Source organism: Humulus lupulus, chromosome 8 (assembly GCF_963169125.1).
Source record: "Humulus lupulus chromosome 8, drHumLupu1.1, whole genome shotgun sequence".
In the NCBI taxonomy this organism is placed as follows: Eukaryota; Viridiplantae; Streptophyta; class Magnoliopsida; order Rosales; family Cannabaceae; genus Humulus; species Humulus lupulus.
This window is the reverse complement of record NC_084800.1, coordinates 30827920-30843497: the sequence shown is the minus strand read 5'-3', so window position 1 is coordinate 30843497 and position 15578 is coordinate 30827920. Positions and strand designations below refer to the sequence as shown.

At 46.7% G+C, this 15578-nt stretch overlaps 1 long non-coding RNA gene across 1 annotated transcript; it reads left to right on the top strand.

Moving 5' to 3' along the window:
* Positions 1-11930: 11930 nt before the first annotated feature.
* LOC133793645 (uncharacterized) lies at positions 11931-13745 on the top strand. Its single transcript, XR_009874906.1, has 4 exons — positions 11931-12118; positions 12199-12273; positions 12742-12803; positions 13522-13745. It is a non-coding gene; the product is annotated as an uncharacterized LOC133793645 (long non-coding RNA).
* Positions 13746-15578: the final 1833 nt, after the last annotated feature.

Below are 15578 nucleotides of genomic sequence, written 5' to 3'. Positions count from 1 at the left end.
GTGGTTATTATAGATGCATGACGGTTGATTATTATGTATGACATGCATGGCTATTCTTGATGTATGTTGGTTGGCTATTAAACGTGACATGCATGGCCGTTGTTGGTGCATGTTGGATTGTTGAATATGTTGCACATGATGCATAAGAAACATGTGATTAGGACATGCTTTATATACTGGGTATGATATTGTTCAGAGCTTGAGCCTCTGTGGTTGCGCATGGTCCTATTTGTACTGGTATCTGTTAGTAAGCATGCTAAATACCTTGTTTATGGATATTTGACATGTGATATGTGTTTGGTGGCATGGCTTACTTGTGGATGGCGCTGGCTTATTAGTCAGAATCGACAATAGTGTCAGATCCGTCTGTGAAGCTGTGACTTATTAGTTAAGTTCACCACGGGCTGAGCACTGGTCGTGCTTTACCGACCCAAGGGTCAGAGGTGGCAGTGCGTTGTGAACGCCGGGCCAAATAAAGATTAGATCTAATCGAGGTTGGCATTGAATGACTCATATGGGGTATTAATGCTGGACCGACCGGAAGGTCAATGAGAACTATAAGCGCTTGCCTGGTCTATGACCAGATGTTTGTGGCCAAGGTATATGACCCCGGTGACTGTTGTCACATGGCCAAGGGACGCTGTCCATTGCACGACTCTAGAGTCGGGAGGAAGGTTATGTTGGTGACCATTCACCATGCACCTGTCCTAACCAAACTTATGAAAGGATCACTTACCAGTTAAGCCCTGGTGACCCTATCGTCACATGGCTGGAAGGAGCGATGCTCATTATTGTGACTTTTGGCTATTGTCACCCATTTGCTTGGACTGATAGTCCTGAATGGTTATTATGATCGTTGTTGACGTTATAGCATACTTTATTGGGTTTTCTTGCTGGGCTTCGGCTCACGGGTGCTATGTGGTGCAGGTAAAGGCAAGAGGAAGCTGGACCATCCTTGAGTTGGAGAGCTTAGGTGGTGATGTGTACATATGCAGCTGCTCGTCCGCCACGGCCGAGGTTTAAAGTGGAACTAGGGTTGAACCCTGTTTTGCCGCTTAGAACGGCCTGTTGTAAATATTTTCTGTAATAAACTCTGAAACTTTATTTTCGGGATCCCAGTGTATATAGTAAACGTTCTAGTGAAACGTTACATCTTAACCAAAGTTTTTAATCCTCAAGCCGCTAATCATACTTAGTTCACGGTTTTGGCCAAATGACTCAATTAGCGAGTTTAGCACTGTTTACAAGGCACACCGTAACGGTCCCTAGAGTTTGGGGCGTTACACTGAGCCAAGCGTGAATCCCTCCCGGGGGAAGCGATCAGGCAAAGACCAGAACCGGCCCGAGCCGGCCAAAAAGGGGAAGAGGGGCTACGAGCCCCAATATTCAGAATACGCCAACTTGGTGGACACCAGGGAAAACATCTATCTGGCGACAGAGAGGGCAGTCCACTACCGGAAGCCTAGCCCCATGTTCAAGGGGGGAAGGAATTCGAGAGACACCAGCAAAAAGTGCGCCTATCACAAGGACGTGGGCCACACCACTGATGAGTTTCTGCAGCTCAAAGATGAGATTGAAAATCTCATCAAGTTGGGGCACCTCCACCAGTGGATAAGGATGCCCGTGGGAGTCCCGGGCATGTCAGCAAGCCCCGGGCAATCCACGGCCCCGGGAACGACTCGGGCATACCCCCCCAGGGAGGGTATGCACAGGGACCTCCAGCGTAGGCCCCTCAGGGGGCCCTCGACGCGCAAGTTCCCGGCCCCAGAATTCCTTATCATTTCGGGGCAGCACCCCCTCGAGTTGACGGACATGTGGCAACCATCTCGGGCGGACCTCACCTGGGAGGGCCTTCAAGGAATGACCAAAAGCGCTACCTGAGCGATCTGGACCACGACTAGGAAGTTTGTGCCTTTGTCCAGGCTCCGGCTCAGCGCCCTAAATTGATAAACCTCCCCATCACCTTCACGGAGGACGACGCCCGCAACGTCCACTTTCCGCACCATGACCCGCTGGTCATAGATGCTCAAATCGCCAACAAATTGGTGTCCCGCGTGTTGGTGGATGACGGAAGTTCCGTCAACTTGTTGTTCAAACCCGCCTTCACCGCCATTGGCCTGACGAAAGCGGATCTGGCGTCCTGCCCGACCCAAATTTACGGCTTCAACGGAGATGCGCTTCTCCGCATGGGAAAGATCCAGCTGCCGGTTACGCTGGGGGGTGAATTGCAGCACTCGTTCAAGTTCTGCACCTTTGTCGTGGTGGACTGCCCCACCGCTTACAACGTCATCTTTGGCCGGCCCGCACTAGTCAAGTTCAGGGCCATCACCTCCATCCGCCATCTTTGCATGAAGTTCCCATGCGACAACGGAGGGGTAGGGACCGTCCGGGGAGACCAAAAGAGCGCCCGGAAGTGCTACCATGTCTCCGCCCGGCCCATATACATGGTCCGAGAGGAGCCCGTTGAACAAGTTCCCCTCCCTCCTGCTGAGAGGTTGGTCCAGGAAGAGGATGATCTGGACCCGCGGATAGGGGACGATCGCGTCCTGGAGCCCATGGATGAGATAGAAGAGGTGTGCATCAGCGAAACCGATCCGACCAGGATCATCCAAGTAGGAAAAAGCCTGCCGGCAGACATTCGGGCCGCCGTCATCGCCCAAGTCAAGGGAAACCAGGACCTTCTAGCCTGGTCCCACTCCGACATGATCGGGATCGACCGCAATATCATTTGCCACGCGTTAAGTATCGACCCAAACGCGACCCCGGTTCGCCAGAAGCGCAGGCCTTTAGGGACGGAGAGGGCTGAGGCTCTTAAGCTGGAGGTTGAGAAGCTATCTTCCATCAACTTCATACGCGAGGCTGTGTACCCCGTGTGGCTGGCCAATCCCGTCTTGGTGTCGAAACCGAACGGGACCTGGAGAACATGCATTGACTTCACGGACCTCAACAAAGCATGTTCGAAGGACAGTTTCCCGCTCCCTCGAATCGATCAAATGGTGGATGCCACATCTGGATACGAGATCTTGAGGTTCATGGATGCTTACTCCGGCTACAATCAGATTTCAATGCACGTGGCGGATCAGGAGCATACCAGTTTCCAAACCGACAAGGGCATCTATTGCTACATAGTCATGACTTTCAGACTCAAGAATGCCGGAGCAACTTACCAAAGGCTCGTCAATCGGATGTTTCGGGCCCAGCTAGGGCGAAACATGGAGGTATACATCGATGATATGCTGGTCAAGTCTAAGACGTCTCGGAACCATTCGGACAACTTGGCGGAGGCTTTCGCAGTTATCTGGAAGTACGGGATGAAGCCGAACCCTAAGAAGTGCACTTTCGACGTGGCTTCCGGGAAGTTCCTGGGCTTCATAGTGAGTTTCCAGGGAATAGAAGCCAATCCGGATAAGATCAAGGCACTGATCGACATGGCCTCTCCCCGGAAGCACAAGGACGTGCAAAGCTTGACGGGGCGAGTGGCCGCCCTGAGCCGTTTCGTTTCTAAAGCCACGGACAAGTGCGTCTCTTTCTTCAACGTCCTTCGGGGAAGCCAGCGTTTCGAGTGGTCGCCCAAGTTCGAAGAGGCCTTCCGGAAGCTGAAAGAACATCTGGCCAAAGCCCCAATCCTGGCGAAACTGGTAGAAGGAGAGCCACTGTGTAACGCCCTGGATACCCCAGAACAGTTACAGTGAACGGTGGACCGGAAATTTGACTCACTACCTGAGTCCTTTGGTAAAAAACGTGCTCTAAGTGTAATTAACAGGTTAAGGCATAAAACCAATAAAAAGGAAATGGAGATTTCATTACAAACTGCTCTGCAGAGCTAAACAAAACATTTACAAGTTGTTCTCAGTACAAAATGGTCACTGTAGTTGTAAAGTTACATTCGCGCCGACCTAAGCGGCAAAAATAGGGTAAACCCCCTAGTTCCTCTGAGAACACCTTGACCGTGGTGGTCAAGCGGCTGCATATGTACACACCACCACATCAGCTCTCCACTCAAGGCTAGGTGAGCTTCACTTTCCCTTTACCTGCACCACATAGCACCCGTAGCCAAGACCCAGCAAGAAAACATAACACTTTATATAAACATTATCAAATGACTATCATTATAATCACACTGAGCATAAAGCTTTCAACAAATGAGTGAACATCACACGAGGTCCTGATAAACCACACTGAGTGACTGACAAGCAAGTCACTAATTCAAATGGAAGAGTGGTTGATAGGTAAGCCACTAGCCTTCAACAGGCTCTGGTAAACCATACTGAGTGACTGCCGTGCATGTCACTAATTCAGGTGGGAGAGTGGCTGCTAAGTAAGCCACTAGCCTCCAAGCGCTTATTTCATTCATCGACCCTCGGGGTCGGTCTGGCATTAATGCTCTTTGAGTCATTCAATGCTGATAATTGATTAGATCAGATCTTATTGGCTTGCATGACACACGCTAAGGCTGTCCTGACTAGTGAGTCAGCTCAACATGATCAGTGCCCAATACCACTGCCGAACCTGACTAATAAGTCACAGCTTCACAGTGATACTAGCACCTTTGCCAAACCTGACTAATAAGTCAGTACCATGTACAAGTGAGCAACATATGCTAAACATTCCATATTCAGTCCATGTCCATATTTACACAATCAGCATGCTTCATGAATATCCATGCATGTCACACTTGGGGTGCAGCTTTTTTACCTCTGGTTCGAGCAAGAACGAATAAAAGAACAACCCTGAGAACGATCACCCTTTTGGTCCTTTAGTGGTAACCTGGTCATAACCAATTGTGGGATTCCATCAATAAAATGAACAATAAAAGATTCCCAAACCAAAACCTAACCTCCGGGACATCAAACACTACTCAACCGGGTAGTAGGTTCAACCCCGAGGCCTTAGGCTTGAATCCCCATGCTAAAAACACTATTTTGGCAAAAATGCCCTGTTGGGCCGCGGCCCGCCCTAGCCGCGGCGCGGCGCGCCTCCAAACAGAGGCGGCCACACTCCTGACAGGCACCATGGGCCGCGGCTCGCCTATTCCAGGCCGCGGCTCATTATGCCTAACAGCCCAGAAATCAGCACGCACCAGAAATTTCCTTGCGTCTTTCCCTCTCAAACCAGTCCTTCAAACCAACTTTAACCCTCTTCCAAACACCCATTTAAACCTCCAAACATCTCCCAAAACTCTCCCTCATCATAACCCAAGTAAAACACCACAAAAACTCCCTTTAATTCCAACTTTCCACACCTAAATCTAGAGCTGAAAACTTAAAACGAAAACAGGGTATAACCAGAAAAATAATGGATAAAACTCACCTCAAATTCAAAACCAAACCCTTTCCAACAGCTGAACCAAGTTTACAACCTTAGCTCCTTGATCTCCTAGCTTAATTCCACCCTTTGAGCTCAAAACTTCAAAGAAGGAAAGAGAGAAATGAATGCACGGGAAAGATGATGGAAACCCTCTGTTTTTGCTCTGTTTTGTCCGGTTCTACAACCATCTAAACATCACATACAACCCAGCCAAATGACCAATATACCCCTAGGTCTTTTAAAGCTTCTAAAATCACTTCAAGGATAATTTTGGCACTTTCCACCTATACCGTTAATCATAATTAACGCTTCCCAATTCCCGCTAATCTCAATATCCTCAACCCTCAATATTTCACATCCTGTTACCCTTTAATACCCGGTAACACTCTACTCATTAAAACACCCCGAGACTCACCCCGAGCCCCGAGCTTAAGCCCGTTATGACCAAACCATTATTCAACATTCCTTGATCGTCTCATACCAAATGGCTCGAACAAACCCACATCATAATGTGGTCTCAAATTATATCACCGACATGCGAACAAATAATCAATTTACCCTCAACGGGCCAAATTACCATCACACCCCTGTGGATAGAAATATGGACTCACATGCATGCATTTCACATCATATCATAATATAATCAACATATACATGCCTTTAATCAATTAATAACACAATTAAGCAAGTACGGCCCTCCCAGCCTACTATTCATGCCGTTAAACACATCGGAGGATTTGGGGCCTTACACACTGTATCTATACTTGGCCGTGACCGAGCACGCGATCAGCGCCGCGTTGGTACGAGAGGAAGAAAGGACACAACTCCCGGTGTACTATGTGAGCAAGCGGTTACTAGATGCTGAATCTCGATACCCATTGATCGAGAAGTTGACTTTCTGCCTGCTGATGGCATCCCGGAAGCTTCGACCTTACTTCCAGGCTCACGCCATAAAGGCCTTAACCAACCATCCCCTGCGACAGGTGTTGCAGAAGCCCGAGTCGTCGGGGAGACTGCTGAAGTGGGCAATGGAGCTGAGCCAGTTCGATATATCTTACGTGACCCGGGTCTCCATCAAGGGACAGGCCCTGGCCGATTTCATCGTCGAATGTTCCGGGATTTCTCCGGAAGAAAATATTCCCGAAGCCCCCGCGGCGCCCGTGTGGAAAATCTTCATGGACGGAGCCTCGAACGAGAATGAGGCTGGGGCCGGGATCATCTTGGTGTCACCACAGGGGCACCAGCTACAAAACGCCCTCCGTTTCCAGTTCAAGGCATCAAACAACGAGGCGGAGTATGAAGCTGTCCTAGCCGGTCTGCGCTTGGCCTGGGAAGTAGGGGCAGCGAACCTGGAAATTTATAGCGATTCCCAGCTAGTCGTTAGACAAATCTCGGGGGAGTATCAGACCAAGGGAGAGAGAATGGCGGCATACGTGAGTCAAACGAGGGAAATTCTCCAGACGTTTGCAGCACATTCCATCCGCCAGATCCCCCGAGAGCAAAATGTCTTCGCGGATACACTAGCGAAGCTGGCCACCGACGCAGAGGCCGAGCTGGCCAGACTGGTTCCCGTCAACCATCTCCCCATCCCGAGCATCAGGGCCCCCTTCGTCCACACCATCGACCACTCCGCTTCCTGGATGGGACCGCTGATCCGCTACCTGTTCACCGGGGAAGTTCCAAACAACCGGGCCGCAGCCAGGAAACTCCTGTACCAGGCCCACCAGTACATCATGATGGACGGAAAACTCTACCGTCGGGGGCTATCCATGCCTTACCTCAGGTGCGTGTCCGGGACTGAGCTGAGCGCCATCATGCATGAGGTGCATGAGGGTTTTTGCGGAGATCACACTGTCGGGCCCAGTCTGTCCAAGAAAATCCTGCGTCGAGGATACTTCTGGCCAACCATGAAGAAAGACTGTATAGACTACGTCCGCAAGTGCGAACAGTGCCAGAGGTACGCGAAGGTCCCACGGGCCCCCCCGACAGAGATAACCTTGATGAATAGCCCCTGGCCCTTCGCAGTGTGGGGGATCGATCTTGTTGGATCCCTCCCGACCGGGAAAGGAGGGTTAAAGTATGCCATTGTGGCTGTGGACTATTACACAAAATGGGTTGAGGCAGAGCCCATGAACACAATCACTTCCAAAAAGGCCTTAGATTTCGTCATCAACAACATAGTGTGTCGGTATGGCCTCCTCTACAAAATCGTGTCCGACAACGGGAAGCAGTTCGACGGCGCCCACTTCACGGATTTTTGCGCAAGGCACGGTATAGTGAAGAGCTTCTCCGCGGTTGCCAAACCTCAGGCAAACGGGCAGGCAGAAGTCGTGAACAAAATCCTAAAGGGGACACTGAAGAAAAAGCTCCAGGCCTGTAAGAGCAAATGGCTCGAGGAACTCCCCCGCGTACTATGGGCCTACCGGACGACCGAGAGGACGTCAACCAGACACACCCCCTACTCTATGAACTATGGATGCGAAGCCATCATCCCAATCGAAACGACCGTCCCGTCCCACTGACACGACACATATGATCCCACCCAGAACCACGCCTTACTCCAGGAATCGCTAGATCTCATCGAAGAGATCCGGGAAGAGTCGCAAGTGCAGCTGAAGATGTACCAGGGCAAGATCGCGCAGCATTTCAACTCCAGAGTCAAGAGCCGTAAGTTTGGAACCGGCGACCTAGTCCTGCGAAGAGTCTTCCCTGCTACTCAAGATCCGGGAGTGGGGGTTCTGGTGTAGCACCCACATTATTTTGATATAATATAGCCAATAATCACATGATTGCATTGCATTACATATCATACAATATGTATAATTTGAGCATATGTGTAATGCCCCGGATTCCCTATTATGGTTAATGGCTGGATTAGTAGGCCGGGAGGGCCATAACTGTTTAATTATGCCATTAAATGTGTTTATGCATGTTTATGAGAATTATACTATAATATGATGTTAAATGCGTGCATGTGAGTCCACACTTGTTTACAGGGGTATTATGGTAATTTGGCTTGTTGAGGGTATAATTGTATATTTTTATGAGTGTTAATGATATATTGTGAGACCACATTATAATGTGGATTGGATCAAGTATTTCAACATGAGACGATCTTTAAACATGATTTAACAGTTTGGTCATAACAGGTTTGAGCCCGGGGCTCGGGGTGAGTCTCGGGGTGATATTAATGGTTATAGCGTTACCGGGGATTTTAGGGTAACAGGATATGAATTATTGGTGTTTGAGGATATTGTGATTAGCGGGGATTGGGAAGCGTTAATTATAATTAACGGGTTTAGCGGAATGTACCAATTTTGCCCTTGAGTTGGTTTAAAAGGCTTTGGATGGCACAAGGGTATTTTGGTCTTTTTAGGGAGGATATATATGATGTTTAGTGGCTGTAGAAGGTGGTGGAATAAACAGAACAAAAACAGGGGTTTGCCTCCTCCATTCCCGTACATCACCTTCTTCACTTCTCCTTTGTGAGTTTTGAGTTCTTGGTGGGAAATCAAGCTAGGGAAACTTAAGGGCTGGATTGGAGACTTGATTTAGCTTGTGAAGGAGGTCTAAAACCGGTTTCAAGGTGAGTTTTAGCCTTTGGTTTCAGCTAGTGCTCTGTTTTCGTTTTAGTTTTCAATTCATGGTTTTTGATGTGGGAAGTGAGAATCAAAGGGGGTTTTTGTGTTGTTTTGATTGGGGTTTGATGAGGGTGAGCTATGGGTGTTATTTGGGGGTTTAATTGAGTGTTTGGAGGAGGTTTGGAGTTGGTTTGAAGGGTTAGTTCCAAGGGAAAACGTAGGGGAGAGTTGGCTGGTGCGTGCTGGTTCTTGGCTGTTTTGCGTAATGAGCCGCGGCCTGTCTATGGCGTGCCGCGGCCTATGATGGCTTAAAATGTGAAAATGGCCCTGTCAGGAGGGTGAGCCGCGGCATGGCTCTGGTGAGCCGCGGCCCATCAGGGCAGATTTAGCCAAAAGCATGTTTTTAGCTTGGGGATTCAAACCTTAGGCCTCGGGGTTAAGGCTAGATCTTGGTTTAGGAACCCTCAATTATCATTTTTATTGATGAATCCTATATTTTGGTTATGACCAGGTGACCGTCAAGGAATTTAAAGGTTGATCGTTCTGAGGGGTCGTTCATATAATAACTCTCACTCGAACCAGAGGTAAGAAAACAGTGTATGAATACAGTTGCACCCTGTATAGATATATGGCATGTATGGTTTGATATTTGAGGCATGCTGGTTGATATATGTGGACATGGATTGCATACTAAATGGTATTGAACGCTGGTTACCTGCTTGAGACACTGACTAGTCAGGGACCGACTCTAGAGTCGAGAATCATGCATTGAATGGCTCTATAGCATTAATGCCAGACCGACCCTAGGGTCGAGGAACTTACAAGCGCTTGCCTGGTCTACGACCAGATGATTATAGCCAAGGTATATGACCCCGGTGACTGTTTGTCACAAGGCTAAGGGACGTTGTCCATAGTTTTGACTCTAGAGTCATGAGGAAGGTTATGTTGGTGACCAATCACCATGCACCTGCCCTAAACAAACTTATGAAAGAATCACTTATCAGTTAAGCCTGGTGACCCTATCGTCACATGGCTAGAGGGAGCGATGCTCATTACTGTGATTTTTGGCTATTGTCACCTATTTGTTGGACTCATAGTCCTGAATGGTTATTATAATCGTTGTTGATATTATATCATGCTTTATTGTGTTTTCTTGCTGGGCCTTGGCTCATGGGTGCTATGTGGTGCAGGTAAAGGGAAGGAAAAACTTGGCCAGCCTTGAGTGGAGAGTGTTGACGCGGTTCTTCGGCAACAGGTAATTAAGAGAAGAAGAGAAAGAGATTAGTACTTAAAAGTAGAACCGCCGCAGATATGAAATCAAACTGTTGACGCGGTTCTTCGGCAACAGGTAATTAAGAGAAGAAGAGAAAGAGATTAGTACTTAAAAGTAGAACCGCCGCAGATATGAAATCTTTGTGAAAAGAACTAGGTGACCTTAAACACGTTTTTAAGTGGTTCGAAGGTTAAAAATCCTTCTACTCCACTAGTCAATATTATTGATCTTTTCTGGGTAATTGGTTTACCAAATATATAGTTCTTACAAGACTATTTTTTCCAACCCCTATCAATTCCCAGGGTCTCCATATTTATAGGAGAAGGCACCTGGAAATTGGTAGGGAGGTCATCCCGTGACCTTACCATTTGTCATATCAAGTCTGTGATATTCATGATTACTTCCTAAACCTGACACACAAGTGTGGTCTAATCAGTATGGAAGGAGATAATGGGCCGCACGGCCCAACCCGTCCGTGGGTGTCTGAATACGCACGTTCCTGCGGCGTGTCCGAGAAGTCAGGGGGATATCGGACACGTGATGGCAGGATTATGCACGTTTATCTTGCGTGTTGACTTCCCATAGGGTCAGAGCTTCCTGAGAAGCTCGCTACCGGAGCAATCCATAACCCGAGCTGATCCGTCAGTGGTCGCCGGATGTTGTTCCCAGCTCCTGGAACAACAAGAGGGAGCAGGAAACTCCATCCCCTCAAGCTAGAAAGGGCCCGTCCTGAAGATAAAGCCTCTGGCCTGTGGGAGCCTCGGGCTAAATCATGTTTAGTCCGAGGATCGTCTTGCTAAACAGCCCGTGGGAAATCCAGGGCGTACAGAGAGCTTGGGCGATGTGATGTACATACAGGGCCGCTTGACCGCCACGGTCAAGGAGTTCTCAGAGGGACTAGGGGTTTACCCTATTTTTGCCGCTTAGGCCGGCGGGGATTGTAAATTTGGAACTGTAGCAACTCTTTTGTATTACGAACATCTTGTAAATATTTTAAAAGACTCATGAGCAGTTTATTTACTTAATGAAATGTACACTTTCCTTTTTACTGGTTTTCACCTTAACCTGATAAAGATACTTAGATCACGTTTTTAACCAAAGGACTCGGGTAGGGGGTCAAATTTTCGGTTCACTGTTCACCGTAACTGTTCTGGGGTAACCAGGGCGTTACAATATGCATATTCTTATAAGTGTTTTCATGTATAAGTATAAAAGTTGTGTATGTGATGTCTATATGTATGCTCAATATTATTAACCTTGTGGCATTTGAGTTGTCCTTTATGGGTGTTTGATGTGCTCAAGATATAAGAAAGTATGAAAAATATGGACAAGGCATGGAATTAAGTGATGAAAGTGAGATATAGAAGGCAAAATAGGTTAAGTAGTGAAAAATAGTACAATGTCGATTACTAGTATTTAAGTGTAAAATTGAGTATTTATGGATTTACCAAATGTAATTGAGGTATGATTAAGGTATCATTGATAATGTAAAAATGGTTTTAGAACCATTAGATCAATTCTTGATGGGAGGTATACATAATCAGTGGTATTGATGCAAAGTCAAAACGAGCTTAGCATAAGTGCGCTACGCTCGATCGGGTAAGCATAACTATTGGGTATGAAGTCATATGGACCTAAGGTTTGGTGTGAGTGTTTTACACACAAGGATAATAGGCCTAGCAGATGATTAAGTCGAAATTATTGAAGTGATAAGGTTTTCATAAGTCAAAAGGTGAAATGATGAGATCAAAGGTGTCAAATTTTGATACAATAAGGCTAAATCATTGAAAATAAGGAATTTTCATCAACCTTATCACTTTGCACGACCATTATTCTGAAAAACAGAGAGAAAAGAAAACCAAAAACCATTTCTTGGCTGGTTTGAAGAAATTCTAAGGAGATCCAAGTGAAAGCAAAGCCAAAGAAGTAGATTAAGCTTAGTTCTAGCCTTTTTATGGTAAGTTCTTGTACTTGGAAGTTAAACTATGTTTTTGAATTTTTCTGAGAGCTTATATATGGTGTTTTATCATTTTTAAGATATTTCTTGGGGTTTCCAAGTGGTTTGAGTTTTAGAAAAGCTTGAAGAGATTGTTTTCGCCGAAAAGTTGCTCGGTAAGTGAAATTTTGTGTTTTATGAGGTTTTTGGGGTTCTTGGAGTACAAGATTATTTTTGGTTATTTGATTGAGTTTATAAGAGAGTATATATGTTTATAAATGTTTGAATATATGTGGAGACTCATTTAATTTGGGTGATGATCTAGGAGATAAGAATTTTATCAAAATCGGTATATGATAACTTTATGATGAATCATGTTGGTATTTGGGATATATGGTTATGGCAAGTTATTTGATGTTGATTATTGGTTGATTTTGATATTTGAGGATAGCTAAAATTAAGGGGAAACTCTGTCAAAATTTCTCCAAATGTCTAAGATAAATCTAATGCTCGATCTAGGTGGTTTAAGGCATTTTAGGCATGTTTTGGGTATGAAATTTGATATGATGTTTTATGGGTATTTTTAAATGAGAGTTCAATGTATTACTGCCATCATTATGATGAGAAATTCATGCCATTGTCAGGATAAGCACATCAATACCTAAGACACCACTTGTTACACGGTGAACTATATTTTGGACAAAAGGTAAGTAAAGTACTCAACTGCAACACAAGAATTATGTGTTATGTGAAAGTATGCATTATATGAATATTTTGTGAGTAAGTGGTATTAACATACAGTGACACTTCATCATAAATTTGTATGCATGGCATAATAGTGATATGATAAATTATTATATGATATAAGACCATGCATGATATTATGATGATTAATTATATGATGCCTTTGCAAGTTTTGTGCAACATAAAAGAAAGTTGTTATAAGAAGTTTAAGTTCAGTGCCACTGTTTTGAAAAGGCAAATGAAAGTGTTAATAAGTGTAAACGGAGACCTATAGTAGGCTTATAGTGGCTGCCCAATAATTTGGGCTAGGTTTTAGTGAACCAATTATATTGTTTGCCATGTTTCTGTTTTTATTTCTCCTCCATATGAGTTATTGTTATATGTATTGACACCACAGTGTGTGGCCGCCTTAACTCTTGAGCCCGACGGGGCAACGATGGAATAAGGTTTTTAATGTGCCCTACTGTGGTGATGGCTAGCCGGAGGAGAACCCATGGGATTTTGTATTATATGTGTAACAAGCCCTGCAGGCATTGACCAATTCAAACAGTGTGCACAATATTAAGGGGCCCAAAATTTAAAAAGAAGTTGTATTTGTCCATTGATATTGGGTAATCATTAGCATTGCATGCATTACTTTGCTTACTGAGCTTTAGGCTCACAGTTGTCTTGTGTTGCAGGTAGAGAAAGAAATGTGTGAATGACATGAGGAGAACTGAAGCATGGTCCTGACCCTGATTTGTACATATGAACATATCAACCTTTTTGTGGGTTATTTCAGTTATCAGTGAGATGTTTGTAATAAAGTGTGAAGTTATGTTTTGAAAACAAATTGGGTTATTTAATACTTATGTATAATATGTTTGAGACCCACTTTATGTTTAATGTAAATAATGTGAAATAATTTTTCAAGTTTAAAAAAAAAAAATGTCCAGACTTTTGCAGTAATAAATTATGATATAGTTTTAAAACGTAACACCTCAAATATGGTTTTAACTAAAATAAGTGAGGGTGTTACATCTGGGCCCTAATTGGGAGGGGCCATATGAGATCCAACACGAGGTATGCCCCGGAACGTATCGTTTGAAGCGGGTCGATGGCTCGGAAGTCCCGCGAGCCTGGAACGCGGAGCATCTCCGCAAATACTATCAATAGTCCGGGAGCTTTTCCCAGTTTAATATTTTCGTTGTAAACAATGTACGCCTCTGGGTGAATTTTTTTCAAAACAATGGAAATGACATGTGCAAAACGTCATAAAGGGCTATTGTCACAACCATGCTAATCTTTCTCAAGTGACCCCAGACCCATCTCCGCTCACTTGCGGGGGGTATCATCCCAGGTATAAGCAAATACCTGGCGGGGCGCAATCTTAGGCTAGTCCCGGCTCGGACCACAGTCCGGGAGACGCAAACACCATGGTCCCACCTCGGACGAACGATGTCCGGGGATATAAAAGAGGACCACGCCCAAGGCTGGTCCCGTCCCGGACGAACGACGTCCGGGGGTATAAAAGAGGACCGAGCCCAAGGCCGGTCCCACCCCGGACGAACGACGTCCGGGGGTATATAAAAGAGGACCACGCCCAAGGTTGGTCCGGCCCCGGACGAACGACGTCCGGGGGTATAAAAGAGGACCGAGCCCAAGGCCGGTCCCACCCCGGATGAACGACGTTCGGGGGTATATAAAAGAGGACCATGCCCAAGGCTGGTCCCGCCCCGGACGAACGACGTTTGGGGGTATAAAAAAGAAGACCGAGCCCAAGGTCGGTCCCATCCCGGACGAACGATGTCCGGGGATATAAAAGAGGACCACGCCCAAGGCTGGTCCCGCCCCAGACGAACGACGTCCGGGGGTATAAAAGAGGACCGAGCCCAAGGCCGGTCCCACCTCGGACGGACGATGTCCGGGGATATAAAAGAAGACCACGCCCAAGGCTGGTCCCGCCCCGGACGAACGACGTTCGGGGGTATAAAAGAGGACCGAGCCCAAGGCCGGTCCCACCCCGGACGAACGACGTCCGGGGGTATATAAAAGAGGACCATGCCCAAGGCTGGTCCCGCCCTGGACGAACGACGTCCGGGGGTATAAAAAAGAGGACCGAGCCCAAGGTCGGTCCCACCCCGGACGAACGACGTCCCGGGGTATAGAACAGAGTACCGGGCCCAAAAATTCGATCCCGCCCCGGACGAACGACATTCGGGGGTACAACACAAAGAAGGACTGGGACCAAGGCCGGTCCCGCCCTAGACAAGTGATGTCTGGGGAAGTAAAATAAAGAGGACGGAGCTCAGGGCTCGTCTGATCCGAACAATTGACCTCCGGGATATAAAAGCATCCGGTTTGCCCCAGGGCAAAGCCAGGGCCTAAAACTGATAAAAGGAGAACAAAACTCCAAGTTAAACCAAGCCCCGAGGGCCCTGGACTGGGTGCCAGGATTAGAAACTTGGAAAATTAAGTCGTTGGGTCTAGTCCAGGCCGTTGGAACCGGGACTAAACCCTTGAAATAAGTTAATCGCGGCAACAAAATGAGGACCACGCCCTTGGAACAATGGAAGGAAGCCTTCGTAAAAACCAAAGAAGGTAGCAGTGTTTTAAATTTAATTACAAGCCAAAAACACTAATAAAAGTACAAGGTCGGGGTTCGGGCCTACAGCGCATCCGCCCGGAGGTTCGCATCCTCCCTCTCCTTGGCCTCGTACTCGGCCCGCTTTGACTCAGGATCAGGGAAGACAAGGAG